This window comes from Sinocyclocheilus anshuiensis, unplaced genomic scaffold (assembly GCF_001515605.1).
Source record: "Sinocyclocheilus anshuiensis isolate Anshui unplaced genomic scaffold, SAMN03320099.WGS_v1.1 scaffold1425, whole genome shotgun sequence".
NCBI classification, from domain to species: domain Eukaryota; kingdom Metazoa; phylum Chordata; class Actinopteri; order Cypriniformes; family Cyprinidae; genus Sinocyclocheilus; species Sinocyclocheilus anshuiensis.
The window spans coordinates 256,498-271,587 of NW_015551044.1; the positions used below are offsets into that span (position 1 = coordinate 256,498).

At 36.0% G+C, this 15,090-nt stretch overlaps 1 pseudogene; it reads right to left on the reverse strand.

Moving 5' to 3' along the window:
• LOC107661617 (titin-like) overlaps positions 1–15,090 on the reverse strand; it is a 76,374-nt pseudogene that overhangs the window by 21,810 nt on the left and 39,474 nt on the right.

Here is a 15,090-nt window from a genome sequence, read left to right on the forward strand (position 1 = left end):
TTTGCATTTCATAGAATCAGCTGTGTAATGGAAACATCTAAAGAGCCGTTATTGGTTTCATTTATGTCTGTGCTTTATTGATGTGATTCTTAATTTGAATCTAGTTTCAAACTAAAGTGAATGCCCTTCTGCGTGATCTTCTATTTGGTTGCAAGGGTGTATGTAGTACCTAAACACATTAAAAGTGGCATATGACGTTAAACAGACAAACCAAACAGCAATTAATCTCAAATGACAGATTGGTGTTGTTTGAGGTACACAGACACTCTTGCGTGTAAACAACGACCATGCTGTAATTTCATCAACACACGTATGTCGTATCCTGCTGGGAATCTCAAAGATCTCCACCTTTATTAAATCCATCCGAGGAGCTGCTCTGTCTCGCGTCTCAGCTGAGCGCTTTATTCCCCCCTCCGTTTTTTCATGCCAGCTTGACGTTTTCTGATCTGAGCTCAAGCTGGAGTTCTCGTTCACTCGTTAAACGTCATGCAGTATTCATTCCTCGGGTGCGTATGTGCGCTTCGATCAATGCGCATGTGTGTGTGGTGGATCTTTGTTTTATATATATTCGCAGGCCGCCCTAATCCGCTTTGCGCTGAAAGATGCAAAGTCACTCTATATTTTGACGGGAAAACACTGTCTAATTGACCATTGATTTCCCACTGCGCACACTGCTTTGGAGCCGTTACCCACAATCCTCTAGGGGTACGTTTGAGTAGATGACTTACTGGCAGCAGAGTCACTAAGCTCTTGGCTTGGCTACAGTGCTCTGACTGCCAAAACAAGTGTTTGAAAGATGCTTCTATAGCATACTAACAACACTAGCACATACAAACTAGTGCCCATAACTTACCTCTGCTTTCTATATGTGAGTGAACAGACCCCTCCTCCAAGGGTGTGGCTTTGTGGGGCGTGTCCTCACTGAGAATATGAGAAGGGGGTGTGGTAGGGGGCGGGGCTTCCATGGTGGTATAAAGTGCCTTAGGCTCTATTTCAGCTGGTGGGAAGTGGTGTTCAGGAGGGGCATCTAATTAGATTTGCGGGGTGAGTGTTATAGAAACGGGTTAGAGAAACCAGAGTCAGCATGGAATACACGCACACACACAAAGTGCTGAGCTTTACAAAACCACTTGCATTTTAAATATTCTAGTTTGCACATGGGGGGGGGGGGGTTGATATCTATCTATCTATCTATCTATCTATCTATCTATCTATCTATCTATCTATCTATCTTCAAGCTTAGACTTTTAGAATCCATCCATCCATCCATCCATCTAGCTATCTATCTATCGTTCTATCTGCCTTCAAGCTTAGACTTTTAGAGTATTTTAATCTATCTATCTATCCATCTATCTATTGTAACTGCCTTTAAACTTAAAGTTTTTTAGAACCTTTTAAACTAAAAACATTCAGTTTGTTTTGATAAACTTTAAAGTCAACTTTGAAATTTCAAATCTGAATTGCAGTTCATCCTGTTTGATATATTAAATTCAAAAACTAAATTGGAATTTAATTTTCAACTCAATTTTGAATGACGCACAACCCTGATATTGCCCACTATTTTTTGAAAATGTGATGCAGTTTGTAGTAACAACACATTTCTAAAATACTACTTTTGTTATTGCGTTAAATCAGTGCATGCAGTTTTATTATCATAAATACAGTGTTATATATGTTATATATATGTGTTAATGTTATATTTGTACTATTTTATTTCAGATAAAAATGTCTTCACGTTTGCCAGTTCAGTGCAACAAGTCAAGAATGAGAAAAACATGTGGCTGATGTTGCTTGAGCATATTACAGAAAGGATGCCAGTCATTTCATCTCCAGTGCGTCATCAGTTTATCTAACCAGAGCACATTTGTAATATCTGAGGTCTTAAGTGAGATGCTGTTGGATTATGAAGCTGCAGTTTAATGTAGATTGTCAGTATGCATGTGTTTGTGCATGTGTGTTTGCATGTGTGCGCTCATGTAGATGCAGATGGCGCTCTGTTGGATTAAGGCACATTACATCATCATTAAGCTCTGCTAGTGCACTAAGGCAGCAACTTGCAAAGTACCTCATATCGCCTAGTATATTACTCTACACGTTATATTCTAGGTTACTACTTATCGCTACAACTACGGGAGCCTTTGAGAGTCACACAGTCCCACCTGTGTTCAAAGCTGGCGCTTCTGTTAAAGCTGTAGTGAATTCTTCAGCTGAAGTGTCAGTCACTGTTGGCATTAAAGACGAACAATAAGCATCTGAAAACAACACCTGCAGCTGAAACTACAGTAACACAAGGTCTAAAGACAGAGTCTAATTTTATGCTGCAGTCCATTCAAAGTTAAATGCGGATTATTCTTCCTATCATATAATGTCCAGTTATTTGTTGTTCATAAGATAACATATAAAGGCACAAAATCATTATGCATGTGTACGACTGTCAGGAGGAGAGATCATGTATGTTTGTGTGTGTTTTGTATATATCATATTAATCATTCACTTAAAATGAATGTTTATCTGAATCATGATCATTTTTCTGAATGAAAGCAAATTTATCATTCACTGACTGTGTTTTGCTGTCATTTGACATGATGTCATTTCCTGTAATGTTTGTGTGTACTGGTTTGTTCTACTTCTTGTGGCTATTTGCCCAACTGACCAACCAGCAGCCAGAGGATCAGACTCGCCGCTCTGACCTCGTAATCCCTGTCTGAACACACACACACTGACCATATAATCCCTGCGTCTGTGTGTGCAGAAGGACATTCATCCAGCACACATTAATAGGAACACACACACACACACTGGCCTACATATCAGCTCCCTCTCTCGTACGTTTGAGCGTGTGTGTTTGTGTAAGTGTGGTGTGTGCATGTTATGTGCTTGTGTGTGTGTTGTTCCCCCTGTGTGGGAGACCCTTGGACCCTTAGACTACAGGGGAGAGAAAACATGGACATGATCTATGAGTTTGATTTCTCTGGGCCATATGCTACACACACACACACACAACCCAAAAAGAGCCATGTGTTGATGCCTCAAAGGAATAGTTCACAGAAAAATGAAAATTTGCTGTAAATGTATTCACCCTAAGGCCATCCGAAATCAGTTTGTTTCTTCAAGGGAACAGATTTGGAGAAATGTAGCATTCCATCACTTGCTCAAAAAATGGATGCTCTGCAGTGAATGGGTGCCGTCAGAATGAGAGTCCAAACAGCTGATGAAAACATCACAATAATCCACAAGTAATCCACACCACTCCAGTCCATCAATTAACATCTGGAGAAGCAAAAAGCTGCATGTTTGTAAGAAAGAAATCCATCAAGACTTTTTTTTTTAACTTCAAACTGTTTCTGGCTAAAATACGGGTCCATAATCCATAATAACGCTTCCTCCAGAAAAAAAAAAGTCATCTCACATCAAAATCCTCCCACATATTTGTTTAGAACTGTTTTGGCTAGTAAACAGTGCTTGATCAGTGCATATTTCTCTCCTGATTCAGAGCAGACAACTTTTCACTGGAGAGAGATTATGGATAGAGTACTCAGTTTAAAGTTAAAAACACCTTAATAGTGGATGTTAACTGATGGACTGGAGTGGTGTGAATTACTTGTGGCTTACTGGGATGTTTTTATCAGCTGTTTGGACTCTCATGCTGACGGCACCCATTCATTGCAGATGAGCCATTGGTGAGCAAGTGATAGAATGCTACATTTCTCCAAATCTGTTCTGATGAAGAAATCTTGGCTGGCCTCGGGGTGAGTACATTTTTCAACAAATTTTCATTTTTGGGTGAACTATTCCTTTAACACACACTCTGTCTGCTATGCTGCCTTTTAATTTAATTCTAATGTGGCTCTGAGTACATAATTTCCTGTTGACTCCCGTACTGAATCATGCTAATTTTCCTGAATGCATCAGATGCATCAGCATCATGTCGCTGGAAGGCCGTTTAAAGCTTTACGACGTTACACAAACACTCTTAAAGTCCTGACATCGCAGCATCCCGGGCTTCACTTCCACTAAGTGCTTTTCCTCAGGAACACAGACAGTTTTAAAATTAGACTATGACTACGGCGACAGGACGGGCAGGGATCTACTCAGCATTTCTTGAAACATGCTTCGCCACAAAGCATAAAGTCAAGCGAGTTTGAGAGAACTTTCTGGCAGAGTTAAACCGCATGTGTTTTGCAAACCGTTCTGCAGTTATAAGTGCTTTGAGATCCTTCAGGTCTGTGCTTGAAATACGTTCACATGCATACAAACACGTCCTCGATGTACCTCCACCTTCACAGAGCTACACCCAGGGTCCAAAATTAACACTCAAGCGTCAAATGCAACTGTAGTGAGTAATTGGCCAGTTAAATCACTGTTTTTAAGACTTGTGTCTTTTTTTTTTTTTTATGTTTTTTGTCAGGTGTGGTAAAAAGTGAATTTTGGATCCTCGGCTCCAGTGTCCTGTTGTATATGTGATAATAACGGCAATAATGAGCATCTAATCTAAAAGACAGCTGAAACTACAAGTAGCAAAATGACACTTGACCGTCGTCTTATAGAGGTACCCATTAGCAAGCTTTACCATGGTAAACATAGTCCTTCTGAGGATGTAGATATTATAGTTTCTGTTACTACTGTAAAATCACTATAAACATTAGGTAACCAGCTCGCTATAAATTTCTTTCATTTTGGGAAATTTTTCATTTTTATTGTATCATTAATAAATAAAATGCATTTAAATATTTTAATTTCAATTAAAATATCACATTTAAATATTGATTTAAATGTTGATATTGATAATTATTTAATAAAATATTAAGAACTATATATACAAACATTTACACACAATAGAAAATCATTCATATTTAGGAAAACATTTAAAACAAGTTGATGATGGGATATGAAAGATAGGTCTCTAATGGTATGTATTCATATTTTAAATTAGCTTTTATTTTATATTTTCAGTTTTTTAAGTGATAGTAATTTTGTTATATTTTTATAATTTTTTTACTTTTATTATTTAGTGTTTGTTCTTTCAAATAATTATTTACATTACTCTTTAATTCATTTTTATTTCAATTTTAGTACATTTTAAAGTTATTTTAATTCAGTTATTTGCCAAGGCAACATTTCTAATTTTCATTTGTTTTTAAGTTTTAATTTTTTTTTTATATAATATTTCTATTTTTATTTCAATTAACAAAAATAATTTTTAATGGTTCTAGTCAACAATAACAACACCAAGTTTTTATTGTTTTAGTTTTATTGTTGTAACAATAACTCCCGTAACTAGTTTTTTTTTTTGGTGAATTTCAGTAGGGCTGTGTCTGAGATCGACCCACCAGCTGTACTGTTGTTTTCTGGGAAATCCCTTCTCAGATGTGATGCTGTAGGCGTGTCTTCAGAGTGAATCTCTAATATTTCTTATTCTGTTTGAACCCTCAAGGAATCACATCTTTCCTGCTTCTCTCTGTTCCTTCCTCTGTATCTCTTTATCTCTGTAATGGATTACATCAATACCACCATTGACAGTGTTACAACAGAGAAACAGATCACAACATACCCTAATCAGAAGCCATGGATGAACAAGGAGGTGCGACACCTGCTGAAAGCCCGCAACGCTGCCTTCAGATCAGATGACGCTCAGGCCTACAGCAAATCCAGGGCTAACCTGAGGAGGGGCATCAAAAAGGCCAAGTACTGCTACAAGCTAAAGGTAGAGGAACACTTTTCCAACTCGACCCCCGACGCATGTGGCAGGGCATCCAGGTCATCAGTGACTACAAGCCAAGCAGCTCCACTCCAACGGTCACAGACGTCTCTTTCCTTAACGAGCTGAATGACTTTTATGCTCGCTTCGACAGTGACAGCAAGGAGACGGCCACCAAGATCACACTCTCAGCAGACCACCAACCCCTCAAACTCACCTCCACAGAATAGTTTCTGCTTATAGTGTACATACGTACAATCCATATGTATAGTATGTTCATAGTATACCTATCTGTATATCATGCTGATAGTATTTAAAAATCTGTAAATTATGTCCATAGTACTGCCTTATCTGTATATTTATTGTACATTTGTAACATATTGTAGACACTGTATATCCTGTACTTACTGCTTATTGCACTTCTGGTTAGATGCTAACTGCATTTCGTTGCCTTGTACCTTACATGTGCAATGACAATAAAGTTTGAATCTAAAAAAAAAAAAAAATCTTTCTTCCTCCTGCTCTCTGATGTTAGGCTGAATTGCGGCTAGTTTCAGCGGTTTGCCGATGATGAAAGCCACAGGATGGGCGGCCCATGAAAAATGAAGAAGACATAACGAGGGATGGAGCACAGAGACAATGAAGAAAGAGAGAGCGAGGGATGACTGACATATCAGAGAGAGAGGAGAGAGGATGAAAGAGGGTTCGGTACTTACTGGAACCAGAAGAAGAACCAGCCACAGCCTGAGAACCTGAGAGAGAGAGAGAGAGAGAAAGTGTGTGTCAGGGGCTTTGTTCCAAAACCTAGTGAGTGCTTTCTACATAGACAGCTGCCTTCTAAGGGAGCATCCTAACTGAAATGGAACATCAAGAGTATATATACATAGGAGGATATATTAAATAATTATTAAATATATGAAATATTTAAAAATTGAAATATTTGAAATATTATATACTAAATAGTTAGATCATAAACATAATCAGAGAGCAATTTTAATCTGATTTTTTTTTCACTGTGCTCGTTGTAATGCATTCTTGTATTCTGGCCGATTTTGCCAAAAATTTGGCAAAATGAAGGCAGCATAATTAAGAAATAGTGCCGTACACATGAAATGCATTCATTTATAATAAACACTGTGACATTCATTTCAGATTTAATGTAATGCTGACTCTAAGCATATATTATATTATTATACAGTATATTAAATATATGCATATATTTAGAAAATTATAAAATAATCAAACAGTAGTTTTAAAATTGCCTTTTTTGCCAAATAAATCATAATCAAAAAATAGTAAAACTCATTTATTTTCAATAAACACTGCAATATTCCATGAAAAATAAGGATAGTCAGTTTTAATTTCATGTTGACTTGAATTAGCATATATTAAATAAATATATGCATATATTAAAAAGAAACGAATCTCGCTGCGCTAGTTGAAATGCATCGAGGTATTCTGGTATCTCTGACCAAAGGAAAGCTGTCTAGGTAGGCAGCTCACTAGGTTTTGGAACAGATCTAGTGTTTCTTGTTCAGACAGTGATTAGTGCAGATTTGGGCCGTTTTCTCCACAGAGGAACCTGTGCGTGTGTGTTTGGGAACATTTTGTAGGCTGGAACGCCGGTGTGGCGGTGTGCGTCTGCGCTGCTCTCCTCTCTGTTCTCTGGGAATTGGGCCGCCACACCAGCAGTCTTGATCTTACTGTGAGCTGACAGGTCTGTAAAGTCTAAAAGGCTCTGTAGCGCTCGGGTGTGTAAGTGAAGCAAGTTGAGATCTGCAGTCTGCTGGATTCACCCATGTGTGTGTGTGTGTGTGTGTGTGTGTGTGTGTGCTGCCCTAGATTATTATTTTATCATGAGTGCTGCTGGTAAAATGGAGGGATGTTGTGTTCCAAAGGATCTCCCTTTGGATACTGTACAGAAGGGAGGAAACATGAAATTCGTGTTCATTTTCATCTCTGTCCTCATCTGCCTTTTTCCCCTTTGTCTTGCTTTTGTTTTATCTCTCATTTCAGTTCACAAGCGAGTCCTTCCTGATCATTTTGTCCACATTTTCAGGGATAAATCAGATCCTGGTGGATAAGCGTCCGTCTGCTCTGTGTGTGTGTGTGTGTGTGTGTGTGTGTGTGTCGGAGTGTAAAGATCTCTGAAGCTCAGAGGAATTCCGGTCGAGGAATTCTGAACCCAGAAAATAATGAGGAGATTTCAGTGCGACGGGCTTAGATGTGAGAGTCCTGTAGTGCGGGATGATTTGAGAGATAATTAATTCTGTTTCATTGTGGAGTAGAATATGATCAAGTGGATTGATCTGATTCATGAGGACCCGATATTTGCTCACTGGAGACCTGGTGCGATTGATTTTATAACCATTTCATACCTACAATTAGGGATTTTTCTCTGCTTATATGTGTGTGTTTAGGTGTTTTTTGTAACATTTGGCATAGGGAAGGAAGATAATACACGTGTATTTGACTCACATGTGTTGGGGGATCCGTTGGGTGTTGGTATATAGGATCCTGATTTCCAGGTCTTGGCTTTGAATCCTTTTTTGCAGCGCTGGCAGTCCTGTCCGGTCGTGTTGTGTTCACATTGACACTGTAAGTTGCCATCCACATACAAACACTGAGACGCGTGGAGATTGCATTTACACCTGAAAGACAGAAAGACGGGCAGACGTTTAGCAGTACTGCAATACAGACCTGCCAATACAGCCAATCTGAATGATTTCATGTGTTTTTGATTGTGAATTGAAATTTTGAAGTGAATTTGAACATCAATTTGAATGTTAATATTAACGTCAGTGTTATTTTAGTATCATTTATATAATATTATAGTATTTATTAATATTTAGAATTTGTGTTTATTTTAATTTTTTCAGTTCAGTTTATTTTTAGATTTTAGTTTAATTTCTAGTTATTTTGTTAAGTGCTTTTGTCACATTTTTCATATTTTAAAATTTATTTTTACCTTTATTATTATTATTATTATTCCAATTTAGCAATTTTAATACTTAAGCTTTTTTACATTTCAGTTAATTGCCATTATTAACATTTCTAATTTTCATTGTAACTAAAACTATTTAAAGTTTTAGTTATTTTATGTGATTTTAATAAAAAAAAAAATATATATATTTCTATTTAGCTTTTTTATTTATTTCAAAGTTTTTCATCTAATATTTTTATTTTATTTCAACTTTATTTCAAATACCTAAAAAATGTTAGTTTACATTTTAGTAATTGTATGTGCTATTGTAAGGTATTTCAATTTAATCTATTTTTATTTCAAATGTAGCATTTTTTGTACTTCAATTTTAATTTTATTTCATTTCAATTAGTTGGCAAGGCCAATTAATTTTTATATTAATGTGCATGTGAATTTGATTCTAATTACTTACTTTCCAAAATGTTTACTTTCGAAGAAAAAGGGCAGAGAAGAAATATTTTTGACAGTTATGACATTTTGGTTTTTAATGATTTAATGTGGCAAAGTCATTAGGAAATGAATGAATACAGTATGAAGACCAGTAGAAGCATTTCAACCCTCCTTTATGAGCTGCACTCAAGCAGGGCCGATGTTTTCCGAGATATAAATTACAGGTGTGAGTGTGTGTTGGCAGGTGGAAATGCATCAAGAGCAATGAACACAGGTGTGCTGCTGTAGATTGGGTCCAGTAAAGCAGAAATGAGCGTTTGTGTAAGACCAAATGGCCCTGATTCTAAATGAGACTCTTCCACCTGAGCAGCACAGTGTGTGTGTGTGTGTTACTGTCGAGCTTCAATCCAGTTTGTTCCGCTGGAGTGAACATGGATCCATCAGCATCAAATATTCACAACATCGTCCTGTACCTTGAGCCAACCCTCATCTATCTCTCTCACACACTTTTTTTTCTCGCTTTTTCTTTTCCACAGCCTGTGAACATTTTTCCCCCTCTTTCTCCTTCCCTCCATCTCCTTTAACCTCGTTCTCTGACACCATCGCTCTTCCTAGATGTGGTTTAGTGTGTACTAAAGTGGTCTAGGTTGAGCTGTCTGGCAGTCTGGAGTGTGATGTGGTTTATGATTTATCATTTATACCTTGTGTGTCAATGTGCAATATAAAAATCTCCAATTTAAAAGCTCCAATTTACAGTCTAATGCGATACATTTACAAAGAACAGTTTTATTCTCTAGTTCTTTAGAAAAACATCTATGATCTATAGAAGTTTATTTCTTCCAACAAATAAAAAAAAAATAAATGTAATTGCAACTTTTTTCTTGCAATTCAGAATTTATATTGAGATATAAACTCTGACTTTTTTTCTAGTTATAAGTTATAAACTCGTTATATAAACTTGTTATTCTGAGAAAAAAATCTCCACCAGAGAATAAAAAAAAGGTAATTGCGAAAGTCTATAAGTATCAATTTATTTATTTTTTTGTTTTTTTTGTATTTCTGAAAAAAGTCAGAATTGCTCAAATTAAACTATTGAGGCAACATTATGGAAGCTTATTTTTGCAATCGAATAAAAAAAATAACCAGAGAATAAAAAAAAGGTAATTGTGAAAGTCTATAAGTATCAATTTATTTATTTTTTTGTGTTTTTTTTGTATTTCTGAAAAAAGTCAGAATTGCTCAAATTAAACTATTGAGGCAACATTATGGAAGCTTATTTTTGCAATCGAATAAAAAAAATAAAGGTAATTGTGACTTTTTAGCTCACAATCATGACTTATTTTCTCACAATTATGAATTTATTTCTCCAAATTTGGACTTACCCTCGCGGTTCTCAGAATTGAAAGCTATAAAGTCAGAATTGTGAGATATAAAACTGAGAAGAGGAGTCAGAATTAATACACTCAGAATTGTGAGCAATTTTATTTTATTTTTTCAGTTTTTTTTTTCTGTGGTGGAAATAAGCTTTCATTATGATCTTTGCATATGATATGTAAAAGTAGTAGGTCATATGGTAATGTGATTGTGATGATGATTTCTGAGTCATTTTTGCAGTTTAGTTTGAACAAATCTCAATATTAGAGTCAAGCACTTATTTCAAAAGAGCAAGAACAATCCAGTTGGCCATGATATGACCTTGTTAAGTCATTCTGAACTAACCAGGAGTAGTTTTCTGTGGGATCTGCGGTGTGTTTCATGTGGTGTGGTGTGTGTGTGTTTGTTCCCCTGAGCAGAGGTCCTGCTGGGATAAGGGTCTTCTGTAGTGCCCTGTGAGCAGCTGGGACATCTGCTGCCCGCACCTCTCACGTATGTCTACAAATGCTGTGCTCACATTCTCTGATTAGTTTCATATCAGCTCAGAATGTAAAACACACTCCAGTGCACTCTTAACTCTGTAAAGCCTACTGTATCATATTTGATACGTCAATTTCTATAGCCTCTAAATGATCAACATGACACAATCCACTACATGCCTTGTCATCTATTGATAGTTTATACTTTTTTTTTTTAGCAAAAGGCCTTAGTGTAATTGTCCAAACATCTGCCTTTATTTTTATGTCTAAAGTTTCAATAAACTGTTTAGTTTAAAACAAGAGAGATGTCAGGCTTCACGCAGTTGAAGTCAACATTTCTTCAAAACTGACCCAATTTTATAGCTCATAATCATTGTTTTAGGCGACTAATGTAGCTTTTCTACAGTCTTGCCACTAGTTAATGCAGTAAATTAATACAAGTTACTTCAATAACAGCAAATATAAATAGTCATGTTTCCATTGGGATACAGTATGTACAGATGCTCTGGAGGATGAACTTGACTTTCATTCTTTATATCCCGCTCACCTTCCTGGTTTTAGCCTTCCTTTGAATTTCCATTACTTTTTCATGTTCTTTGTTCTTTGTGATTACTGGATAAGGATTTGTAAAAATCATTTCGGACTGCACTCACAAATTGCACTTTCTAGCTGACTGAATATTTTATAACAGAGTGTAACTGGAAAATGTTAAATACACTACAGAAATTCCCATGCCTTTTGAATATTTGATTATTTTTCACGATTGTTTTTTTTTTTCAGGTCTGGAAATCACAATGTTAAAATTCCGTCGCATTTGTTTTCCACGACCATGGAAATCCTGTTTTCATCCTTCCTACGATCGACTGCATTCAGATCTGACTCTATTCTGGTATGTAATGTTCACTTTTCACAATGCAGTCAATTCCTGATGGATAAATTCAAGCCCATGTCTAATTAATATTTGGTAAAATGGGTTGTTGTCTTTAAAAATAAAGGTTCTTAGTTCTTAGGTTACTAAAAGATACATTATTCTGTTTAAAAAAGGATTAGGGTTCTTGAGTTGCTCTATGGTTCATAAATTCATGATGTTTCATTATAGGTTCTTTTTTTGTTTTAGATTCTGGGTTCTTTGATGGTTTTCTAAAAACTAGAGAATCAAAAGTTCTTTGTAGAATTTAAAAGGTTCTGCGATGACATCACACTATTTTTGAATCTAACTGGAATCAGAATTGTAATTGGATCGTTCTGATTGTCTTTCTCTTTGATTGTTTTACGATGAGCAAATCAAACAAACAAAACAAACATGAATCCACAGTGAGACTCGGCAGATGCCAGGAACGCTCTCATTCTCTGATTTGGTTTGGTCTGGTTTCTCACTCACACACATTTCCAGCAACTTATTCCGTGCCATTAATTCCCTCGAAAGCAGAGAGAGATGGAGGTATATAAAGAGCAGTTAGAGAAATCTAATGAAGTAAACTGACCCTTTGGTTGTGCTCTGTTCTGACAGAAAATAGATCAATCTAATGAAAAATCACTCTACAGTACATTTATGTCTTGCAAATTTTGTTTTGTGCGACACATTCTTAGCTTCGCAACAAGCTACTGTAAATCTCCATTAGATTCAATTGACCCTTTGCTAAGCTCCCGATTGGTTTAAATCCTCCTTTGGAGATGTTTTGAAAGATTAAAATGCTTCATAGATCATGTAAATGTCCTTAAACTTAAAGGGTTTGAGTTCAGGTTTGTCTACAGTATATATTAATTATAATTAGCTTTATTTTAAAATAATATTTTGTGATATGCCCCCTTTTATCCCCATTCAGCGTGTGTGTCTGTTTCTGTTTGTGTCTTCTGTAATTGGACGTGATGGAGTTTAATTTGTTTATTGTAAATGTATTTGTCTGAAGGGTGAGATCAATGTACATGCTGTGATCGGCTCAAACTGACTTAATACAAAGACTCTGTGGCTTTCTCTGCTTTATTGCATAATTCATCTTTTTTTCTTGTTTCAATCAGTTTTGTTATTATTTATTTTAGTATTATGTGTATATATACTGTTATAGTAATTATTAATATTTTTAATTAGCTTTAATTGTTATGTTTTCATTTCAATTTTAGTTTGTTTTATTAGGTTTTTGTTTTTTAATTAAAAATGTATAAATCATCTTTAAATATTTATTTCAATAAAACAACTTGTAGTTGTTTTAGTTCACGTTAACAACAGGCTTCAAGTAACATACTGATCATTCAACTTAATCATCATAATCACACTGTTTGTGATTTGACTTACTTTTTATATATATTTCTATATATTTATTGTAAGCTATATAGAAATATATTAGTAATTATAGTACTTTAACTTATGAGTTAGTTGCAAGTCAAATATTTCTAATTAAGTTTTTTGCCTAATATTTGTATTTTATTTCAGCTTTATTACAATAAATGAAACCATTTTTTTTAATAGTTTTACTTGACAATAACACTAGTTGAGTAACAGATCAATCTTTTGTTTATCTTAATCATCACAATCACAGTGTTTTGATTCAACGGTTACTTTTGGTTTCATTCCACTTTCAAAAAAAACAAAAAACAACAACAACCAAATCAATAGCATTCTCAGTGTTGCTGCTGCTTTTCACACTCTAAACTCTCTCTCTTCCTCTCTGTCTGGTTTGCTCTTCAGTCACGCTTCAGTGAGAGTGGTATTCCCTCCGCGATTCCTTCAACTCCCACTCATTCAAACTCCAGCCACACTCATTCCCATCCTTTCTTCTGTCTATCCACACATTTTTCCCATTCAGGCCAGTTGCTCACTAGCTTAACTGCATTTTTCAGTAGTGTCTACTGTACATGACGTGTGTTGTTGTGTTAGTGTGACGGTGACACATCTCAGTGCTCATAGCGGGTGATAGAGATTCCTGTTATTAAGCTGTTGTTTTTTGTGTTGTTATTCAGGTAACTGCTCTGAACATGTTGACTGTAACTAATTGTGGATTCTGCTCGAATTGTTGCTCTGCAGTAGGGCTGCATGATAAATCGCATGCGATATTTAATGCGCATCTTGTCAGAAAGCCGGTTCTGTAATCAGCGGTAAATCTCCATCACCTGCGTGCTTTCACATTGAGCAGCATTAACTACACAGAGCTGTTGTTCACTGACGAGCTGCGCAAAAAATCGCGCAAAAGATGCGCGTTAAATATCGCATGCGATTTATCGTGCAGCCCTACTCTGCAGTGTCAGTGGTTGAAGTGAAAGAGAAACTGAATGCCAAAGACAGTTTATGCAAATGCTTATGCAGTGCTTTTGTTGTGTTCCAGAAAGCAACAACGCACAAAATTGAGCATGTGTAGCATCTGCATTCAGATACTTGCATAGCGTTTCAGGAATAACAAAATACTGCATATACTGTATACACAACTGTTCAAAAAATTTTTAATGTTAATGAAAGAACAGTCTCTTCTGCTCACCAAGGCTGCATTTATTAAATAAAAAAATGCAGTAAAAATAGTAATATTGTGAAATATTATTACAATTTCAAAAAAAGTGTTTCTATTGTAATATATGTTTAAAGGGGTCATATGATGTTGCTAAAAAGAACATTATTTTGTGTATTTGGTGTAATGAAATGTGTTTATGCGGTTTAAGGTTCAAAAAACACATTATTTTCCACATACTGTACATTATTGTTTCTCCTCTATGCCCCGCCTTTCTGAAACGCGTCGATTTTTACAAAACTCATCGGTCTGAAAAGTGAGGTGTGCTCTGATTGGCCAGCTATCCAGTGCGTTGTGATTGGCCGAATACCTCAAGCGTGAGACGGAAATGTTACGCCCCTCACCATACTGTGATGATGCCCTGTCCGGCCGGAGCGACGAGACAAAACCAATAAAACCCATTATAAACGAGGCATTTGTTGCATCCAGTGGGGACATAATTACTGATTATAATGACTTGTACTGTCTTTTTACGGCGTTGCATTGTATGACGCCGCATAAACATAAAACCATGTCTGCATTTGTGATCGGAGAAATGACAAACAACAAGCGCTACTCTACACTGCCCAAAAAACTCGCTTTAAATATATAAAATATAAAAACTCTTTAAATATAAAAAAACGTACTTGCAGTCTGTGAGACAGAACAGCCGGCATTGTAGTCTACTCT